Source organism: Pundamilia nyererei, unplaced genomic scaffold (assembly GCF_000239375.1).
Source record: "Pundamilia nyererei isolate P.nyererei 1_Seehausen unplaced genomic scaffold, PunNye1.0 scaffold00001, whole genome shotgun sequence".
In the NCBI taxonomy this organism is placed as follows: domain Eukaryota; kingdom Metazoa; phylum Chordata; class Actinopteri; order Cichliformes; family Cichlidae; genus Pundamilia; species Pundamilia nyererei.
Genome location: NW_005187402.1, coordinates 6,901,958 through 6,911,608, shown reverse-complemented (window position 1 = coordinate 6,911,608; position 9,651 = coordinate 6,901,958).

Sequence of the window (9,651 nt, the reverse complement as noted above, 5' to 3'; positions counted from 1 at the left end):
CCTTTAAAAATATATTTGTATTTAAAAAGAAAACAGAGAGGCACAATGAGGGACTGCACAGAAATTACAGGGGGTCGGAAAAGTATCTTTTTGTACTTTGATGGAGACCAAGAGTCATAACTCTAAGGGATGTATGGGATCGTTTTTTTTTCTCATTCTACTTACATTTACTGTTTATTTTATCCTTGTCTTGGGAGAGTCTTCAAGAAGATACACATTAAATGGCCCTTGAGTGTATTTAGCCATATGCCATGACTAATCATAATTGTAACAGACATTTTTCATTGCACTCCTAGAACAATATGAGATCCATGATGGTTCAGTATGGAGTGCTAATTGTTTCCAAATATGCAGTGCTCCATATGCTGCATGATCACCATTTTGATTATGTAGCACAAGGGAAGTAGCTGTCAACTAATTTTCAGCCAGTGATGACAAGCAGGGTGCACTCAAATGCACAATTCTACAGACTAGGTTAGAATTTGCAATTTGTATGAAGTAAAAGCACATGGAAAGGGACATGGCTGATCAGTTTCATTTGGCAAGCAAAACCAAAAAGAGCAAGCAGAGGCAAAAACCAGGAGACAAAACAGGGGCAAGTACATGGAAAGATTAGATGATCTCACAGAGGACATGGGGGAAAAAACTGATATACATGGAGAAGACAATTAGATGAAGGTAAAGAACATCAGATGGATGCAAGTACTCCTGGTACTAGAATAAGAGACAAGAATGAGTAACCAAATAAATATAAACAAAATATGCAAGGACAATACACAAAGCAAGCCTTAACTTAAGAATTCTGATGGGTTCTCTCTTATGCCCTTTCCAATAGATACTTACCAGTTTTCAATTTTTTTTGCAGCACTGAGATCAACAAGTTTTTCTACTGCCTGCTTGAGTTTTTCTTTAAAAAACTTCACACATCCTTCTCCGTCATGATTCCTTCCACCTTGTTGAGATTTCCAGTTCCAGATGGACAGAAGCATCCCCACAGCATAATACTCCCACCACCGTGTTCCACGGTGGGGATGGTGTTTTTGGGTTGTACGTCACTCCCTTCTTTTTCCAAACATAAGCAGCAACTCTGTGGCACAAAAAGTTGTAGTTTTGTCTCATCTGACCAGAGGACACAATTCCAGCATCCATAATGATTCTCCGGGTTGTCCTTAGCATACTTCAATCGGCCTGAAAGTGTCTTTTCTGCAAAAGTTAAAATATTTATTAGGGTGCAACCTCTCAGTGCATTGGTGTGCACGCTTCTAGTAATTGCCTTCTTTGAGACAGTTCCCAGCTTGGCTAAGTCATTCACTAGTGCCTTGGCACTTGTTATGGAGTCTTTAGATATATCCTTCACTAGCTTTTGTTCCACAGTCTTTGAAATCTTTCACTTCCTACCTCAGGTTTGAGTGAGGAGTGAGAAGTGAGAAGCCACACAGTACAGAATACTGTGTGGCTTCTAACTCCAGTTCTTGACACTCGCTGCGATAACTTTGTACATCCATCTCCTGCTTGGAGAGCATCAACAATTCTTTTTCTGAAGTCTAATCTGATTTCTTGCTTTCTCATGTTACAGCTCAAACTCTTGCTGGAATTTTTACACTGTGTGTAAATTGGAAGATAAACCTCTGTTTTAACATGATTTTACAAGGTCTGAGCATTACAAAGTTAAAGCACATCACTGCTCATAGTATGTTTAGGAGTGTTATGTTGAAATTCCCTTGCGCTGTTAAAAAAAGCATTTGGAAAGATTTTTGACAGAAACTTTAAATTACATAAGGGGTGTAATAATTCTGTCCTTCTCTATACCTACGAAGAATTCAACCACCAACGGTTTAGTGTTTGATTTAGCTGTGTTAAGGCTAGGAACACCTAATTTAAGACATACGTGAAACGATTTTGGTGAAATATTGTGATAGTGACTTTTCCGGTGTGAAAAAGCCCCCCCCCCCCAAAAAAGAAAAATCTACAAGGTGTAATCAAGGGGATCAGTGATGTGTGAAGAGATTTAACTGATAAAGGTACACTACCCAGACAGCAGAGTGATGTAATGCTGAAATATAACTGCTGTGTGGGTAGTGGTAGCCGCTATGAGCAGAAATATGTGCTTACCAATTGAGAAGAGGTCGTTTCTTGTTTGCTTAGCAGTGCTCTATGTTCCAACTGTCTCTGGGTGACCCACACACACAGCGACTCTAGCATTAATGTAGCGTTCTCAGCAGTAAGACATCAGGGTAACGTCACTAATCACTGGTTGTTCTCTGTCTTAATGATCTGACATTAAGTAGCATGAACTTTGTTTTCTCGCTGAAAAGATGTACAGTAGCATCGATGTAGCTTACCGCTGCTTTAGCCACGTCCTACTGCACTCCAAGCAATGTTCGTAAGACGCACTTGTATCTCGCCTAAACCGTGGTCTATTGTATGTTTTAAAATGTATCAAGCATTTCTATTTCCTACTAAATAGAATAAAGTGACTCACCAGTGACCACCTGGTCGGCTGGTGGGTAACAGGCATCTCTGAAAACGTTAGAGCACTTATGTGATGTCTTGATGAATCAAGCAGATATTAGAAGTTTACACAGCACCACTCTCGCATGAAAATATCTGAAAAGTTTATTTTGTGACCCAGAAAGAGTAATATTTCAAACTCTGCCACTCTGTGTTCCTCCGCCACTGCCTTGTTTGAGTTTTGGACGAAATGGATTCTGGGATATTGCATTTCGTCATTTCGAGCTGATTGGAGACCAAAACAGCCAATCAGATTTTTCAGTCAGTCTGTGATTGGCTGGTTTTGTGGCACAAATATAACGGTGTACACAAAGAGTTGAGCGTGCATGGGCAGAAATGTTGAGAGCGCGAGCAACACATTGCGAGCGAGCGCAAATATAAAAACTGAGCGAGAGGGGCTGCTATTGTGTGTGTGTATGGATAATAGCAAACACTGAAATACATTTTCTGCACGCAGGAATGAATTTTGTTCACTCAAATTCAGCTTTTCTTCGGTCAAAATAAATTTCTCCTCAATATGCAACACTTACACCTGCAAACTTTTTTTTACGCGCGCTCAGAATAGTGGCACAAAAATAACACCATAGTTTTTGGCATTACGTTATCCACCTACACTACTCATGCCCCAAACAATCTCCAAGCTACCCCATTGCATCCTGGGTGGGGTCAGAAAAGCGGAGGCAAGCAACGCAGCCTTGACTTCTTGCCAACAAGCAAGCTACATTAGCACTACCGAATCTCTCGCTATGTGGGTCACACAAAGAGGTAGAACATAGGCAAAGCTAAATGACCTCTTCCCAGTGAACAAACACACGTCTCCGCTACATAGTGGCTACCTCAACCCACACAGTACATATATACAGCAAGTTGCTGCGCTGTGCTTTATTCTGTAACGCTGACATTATGGTGATGGAGGGTGCAGTCTGGGTAAGTAAAATAAATTTTCTATCTTAAAAAAACAAGTTTTAAAGTTGGTCGTAGTACCTGATACCAGTGCTGTTTGTCCATGTCTCAGGATAACTGTTTGTTTTAATATTTTAGTGGTAGCTGCATTTTTTTCTTTCTTTAAAAAAAGTTTTTATTTTAGAAAACTCTTTCCAACTTTACCAAAGACTGCAACTCCCTGTTTCAAACATTAGACAACTCCATTATTTATTTTGGTGTTTTAAAATCTTGCTCTTTAATCTTTGCTGTCTTTGCTGCAAGGAGAGAAAGTGGTGAAAATAAAAGCTAAGATTGCAAGCTATTTTGTTTTGAATCTAAACGGTCTGTTCATAATAGAGTTTGAGGGGTCATGCAAACTGAGCGAGTTTTCCAGAAGAACGAGCAAAATGAAAGGGCACTGGGAGATGTTCCCAAAACATGGAAGAAACCAGAGACGACGAGTGAGTGTTAACCGATCTGAATGTAGCCTCAAGGTGCTAGCTAAATCTGGTAAGCAGCCTTCTTTCTACACATCCCCTGATTTTTGATCTTTTCATTTTCACATTTGAGAAGCTTGGGAATTTATCAAAGTTTAAGCAGCTCTGTCAAAAAATACCAAATTATATATATATATATATATTTTTCCCAACCAATATTTAGAAGTATTCCACAAGACCTCTGAACACACATTAAAAATGGAAAAGCACCATTTTAACTTTTACATATACCTGTTGTAATCATTGCAAATAATGTTGCTATACAATTTCGAGATATTAGAAATAGTTAAGCATTTTTCTCTTAGAGGAGGAGGAGGATCCAAAAGAAAATTAAAAAGTAGCAGCAACAGTGGTGGGCCTGGGCTTTTCACAAAGTGAAACATAAAGATCACCCCTCTCCTGACTCGAGTCGTTTTTGAATTGTCTCAAAGTCAGTGAATGGAAGGGGGCAATTGTTTAAGTCATTTCTCGTTTTCCTCTTTTCCTCCATAACATGATCTTGTTGAAATGTCCTCTTTGTCCACAGCAGCTCCTTGGTAAAACAATCCACGGTAAAGTCAGAGCGTGTGGTCGTTAACTTCCCCTGGCATAGCAGCCTTGCTTTTATAGGTGGCAAAAGCTACTAATCCTTCAGTCCAATATTTACTTAGTCCAAGTTATGCTTTCCTGGACCCTAGCTATGCATCTCTCCTGCTCCCTGCTTATATATTCTTGGCCCTTGATGTATTCCTGGCTCAGGAAACAACTTTTAGTGCCCCGCAAGGGCTGAGTGAGAATTGACAGTGTGTGCCAGAGTGAGAGCGAGAGGTAGGGGGCCTGTTTTAGTTCCACTGTGTTTGTAAGGTCACTCAGAGTACATCTGTATGGAGTGGGAACTCACTCGCTTTCACTGTCACAACCACTCACAACAGCCATCTGTAATGCTGTTATGTGGAGCACTGTGTCCCTTTGTCCCTTAAACACGCGCACGCACACACATGCGGCACGCAATCGCGCAAGAGGGCACGCGCGTGTAAGCAGGCACACATTCGAACCCGAGCTCGCACTCTGGCGACGTAGCCTTTCACACGACAACAAATGAACCAGTGCAAACACACATTAACATAATGCTAAGCTGTAATTGCGAGAGCATGTGTTTCTAATGAATAAGTTGTTTTAGGGGTTTTATTCCGCTCAGGCTGTCAAACAATTCGCCCGTGTTTTGAAATATAATTGTGGGGACTGTAAGAGTTTCGAAACCAAACCAAAACATTGCCGCGATCCCGGTTTCTAATGTTTCTAATTTGTTAAAATATGCTGAGTGAATGACAAAAGTAGAAGTCGGACCTGCCAAGAAAAACATATCAGAGGCTGGGCCATGTGGAAATACAGAGACTCTTTTAGAAACATGATCAATGTAACCTTTGTTACAGGAAGGGGAGGGAGAGAGAGAGAGAAGTCGTGGAGAGGAGTGTGGGAGGCGAGGAGACAACATACAGAAACAGTAGGTTCACGCTTGTGTACATGTTTATTTATCACCATTGCCACAGTACTGTGCATTTAGTTGGGACAAGCTCAGAAATTAAAGTGGACAGTCTCGTTGTGCGTATGTGCCACATACTGATGCGAGCGCTTTGCTGTGGTGAACAGATGATTTTCCGTGTGGACAGGATATGTTAGAAGGTCGTTTTCACAATGCAGAGAGGAAGAAGAGAGAGGAATTTGAGTGTTTACAGATGGAAAGTATATCTTCTACTTCTCATTTATGCTTCTTCAGTTCCAGTCCGAGGAGGAGGAGGGGGAAAGGATGTGTATCCCTCCCTCCTCATCCCACACTTCTTACCCAAAACTAACATACAGCCTGGAAGTGGGCTGAAGAGTGGATGTATAAGTGTGTGTGTTGGTAAAGTGGGGAGAGCAAATTTCATATGGCTGCAGAGCATCTTTTTTTTTCTCTTTTTCCCCCCCCTGCTGCTCCCTGCCTCTCTTTCGCTCTCCTCTCCTCCTCACGTATCTGTTCCTCCGAAGAATAACATACAAACCCTCTGTGAAAGGATTCATGGTTTATTAAACCAGAGGTCCTTTTCCTGTTTCAACACTGAGAAGAAAAAATAAATACCACAGTTTGTTTTCTCTCCCTCTAGCTTAGTCCTCTATCTATCTCTCTATCTATTTTCATGCATTTTTTCCCCTTCTACCTTCCTGGTTGTGTCCATCAATCTTTAAACTTTGCTTTGAGAATATTTTACCCTGAACTTTCCGTGCTCTGGTGACGTGTCTACTTCTTGTTTCGAGTCTTTTTCATCTCCTGGGCACCAATCAGCCACACGGACCATTAAAGTGGAGTGTGTGACCGCTGAATGGGTCCCACTAGTTTACACCCCGTGTCTGCTCAGTCACTGTGGGTGTGTTACAATGAGGACAGACTAGGATAACTCAGGGTAATGTATTGTCCTGGCCGTGCACCCTGACAGTTCCCCCTGCCAGTGCCTGGTCATTCATTACTGCTAATTTGACATGTTTACGGACCCCCCTCCTAACATTACATACTTAAGGCAATCGACTGACCTTAAATGGAAACACCTACAGCCGCGCGGCGTATCAATACCAGATGAGGATGTTTGTATCTGTGTGCTGGGTGTGTGTGTGTGTGTGTGTGTGTACCTGTGATGCAGCCAGTGCATCAATACTGAGTTAGCGGTTAATCTCAAGGAGCAGGTAAGTTATGTCTGCAGAGACAGGCTCCAGCATTACCTGAGTAAGTGTCCTTAATGTAGCTAAGAGGTGAACAATTCAGAATAATGCAGGAAGTTTGTGTGTGTTTAAGGTAGGAGGGAAGGGAGGGAGGTGTGTGTTTGAGTGTGTGTGAAGGGAAAGGTGAGAGATTAGACCTCTAAGAGGCCATATCTGTTTTGATTTCAATCACACTCTCTCTAATTTCCCCTCTCTGTTTGTGTTTTTTTACACATTCAGCACTTAAATACAGTGTTTTGTCATTAAACGGCCAATCTTGCGTTCGTCTCTCACTGATACACAACATTAATCACCAATTAGCTTGTCCTGTGACTGGCCACCTCTCTCATTACAATATGATAGAATATAATGGTACTTAATGATGCTTAGGAAACATAATTAAATGAGTGAGCTGTAGAACATGTGGAAGAACCGCGGTGCATCAATCAAAGACGACCCTGTCAATCCAGCGCTCGCCGAATGTGTGCGCCTGGAAAAACAGAGGGGTGTGTGCGGTGTGCTGAAACCGCTGGCCTCTATCATGACCTCATTAGGGAGAAATGAAGGGTGGACGTGTCCCCATCACACGATACCATTGGTGCTTCAAAGTGTGAATGACATTAACGTGTGACTGTCTATGCGTGTGGGTGAATGTCAGCTGGTCTATCTATCTGACTGCACCGGAACAGATGAGGGGGGTGTACAAAAAAAAAAGGGCCATCTCTCTGAGGTATCTGTTTCTAGCTCTAATTAGCATGTGAATAAATGGAATAAATAATCTATATTATTTATGGATTTGCTTTTATCATTAATCAACATAACAAAAAGCTCGTCTAATGCGCTCGCTGTAGTCGCCACTGTACCGTCAGCTGGAGGGGGGAGAAAGAGGGAGAGGGAAAGCAGGAGGAGGAGGGTGGTGGTGGTGTTGGAGGGGCAAATAGCTTATCTTTTGTTTTGGTTTTTTTGGTTTTTGTTTTTTTTCGTTTTTTTTTTTTCATTTTAGTAGAACAATAAAGATAAGTGTTCTACATGCTTGCTTAACACACACAGTTCGCCGGCCTCCTCCCCTCTTCCCTCTCTGTGTGCCGCCAGTGGTGAAATCCATCTCTCTATCTCTATCTCTCTAACATCCATTACATACCCCAGCCCCTCACCTCCCTACTCATTAGGCCAACGCACAGTAAATTAGCAGCAGCAATTACAGGGAATATAAAGCACGGGCTCTGCTGGGCTCCCTCTGACAGGTACCACACAGATCATAGACAGACACCCACAGTCATCGGGATAATTACTGTGGGAAACGACCACACACCCTCGCAAGCGGGCGCGCAAAACCCGACTGTGAGTACACACTTGTTCGAGGTGTGCTCAAATATGCTCCGTCTAACTGGCAGGCGTGTTCGTGCGCATGCGGGAAGGTGCGCACGCGCTCAGTAAGTAAGGCCGGGGATGGCTCTCGCTTCCCGTTGCCTCTCTGCGTCTTTCAATGATGTCCATTGTGACTATTTTCCAACACAGAATATTATTAATATTCATCCCTCCTCTCCTTGTGTTTTGTTCACTGTCTAAGCCTTGCCTCCATTCTGAATATCCCCCTACACACACACTCACATCCTCTCTCCTTTCCATTTCTTTCCTTTCCTCTTCTTTATCCGAGATCCCCATGGGGACTCCTGTTTTTCTTTCAAATACATCTCTCCGCTCTTCCTCCCTTCATGTGTCCATGCAGGGAGGAGAATGAGAAAAAAGAAGGAGGTGGAGTAGGAGAGCGAGGAATGTGTGCATTAATATATTTCATTAGGGTACTAGTAGCACAGAAGCTCCTGAACAGCACCTCTCTTGATGTGCGAGGGCTCTGCCGGCTCTATCCAGTGGAGTAGTTCTCCAGGAATAGCGTCTTTAATGTTACGTCTCCAGAGGGCTGAGGTCTGCTGGCTCCACGCTGCCCTCGGCCTCCCACTCCTATTGTCCTCCTCCCACACTGACCAGTCTATCTGGGGCCTGAAAAGCAGCTGGAAATAAAGAGCAAAATGCGTTCACCTTTTGTCTATGTGTATTTATGATTTATGAGTGTGTGCGTGTTTCAGTGTGTGTAGGTGTGTATATGTGCTGCACTGCAAGCTACATTTAGGGGAAGCCGAATCCCTCGGTGCAACGCGGCATTGGTGCTCGGCTTGCTAATCAAAAACATTAGGCTCCAGGATTCATTTTCCTCGGGACTAAGTGTGCAACCTCCATAATTCAATATCCCACCTCTTACTGCTAAATCATGCACGCCGCCACCCACTTTACTGTTTGTCAGCAAACTATCAACTCTGTTATTAGACTTAGTAGAGAGAGGAAAAAAAGACTGTGTGTTGTTATGAACCTTTAGGCAATTAGGGAGGCAAACACACAGAAGCGCACGCAGTGTTTACGAGCCCTTATTTCATCAGTACTTCCAGGTCGTCTTGCTTTCCCCCCTCACCGCCCCTTGGTGTTGCGGAAGCCTCCAGTTACCGAGGAGACCCTGGAATACTTTGAGGTCAGCAGAATCCTGGGATCCGCTGTTTTCACGAGCTAATCCAATCGCAGCCTTCTAAATTAGATATGCAAAAAATAAAAAAGAAATTAATTTTCTGCTGATGACCGGGTATGCAAATGATGACTCAATTATGGTGGGCTGGTGCCTTTGCAATTAATAACCTTGGAATCATCATTAACTAATATGTTTAGGAGGAAACTTGTCAGGCTAACCATGTTCACCATGCCATCAGTAATGCATTAATGAATTAGATTCATTAGAGAAAGGAGCCGAGCAGGGGAAAGGATGCAGGCCTGTTTCTGACCTGTGGAATAAGCCGTAGCCATTCCTCCTCTACTCTTAGTCAGCTGCCTGTCAGCTAATTGGAGAAGGCCTTTTCAGTGAAAAAAAAAAAAGCCCAGAGAAAACCGGTAACATAAAATAAATCAGGAATGAGGCATATTTTGAAATAAAAGGACACCTGACAAAGTCACAGACAAGAGG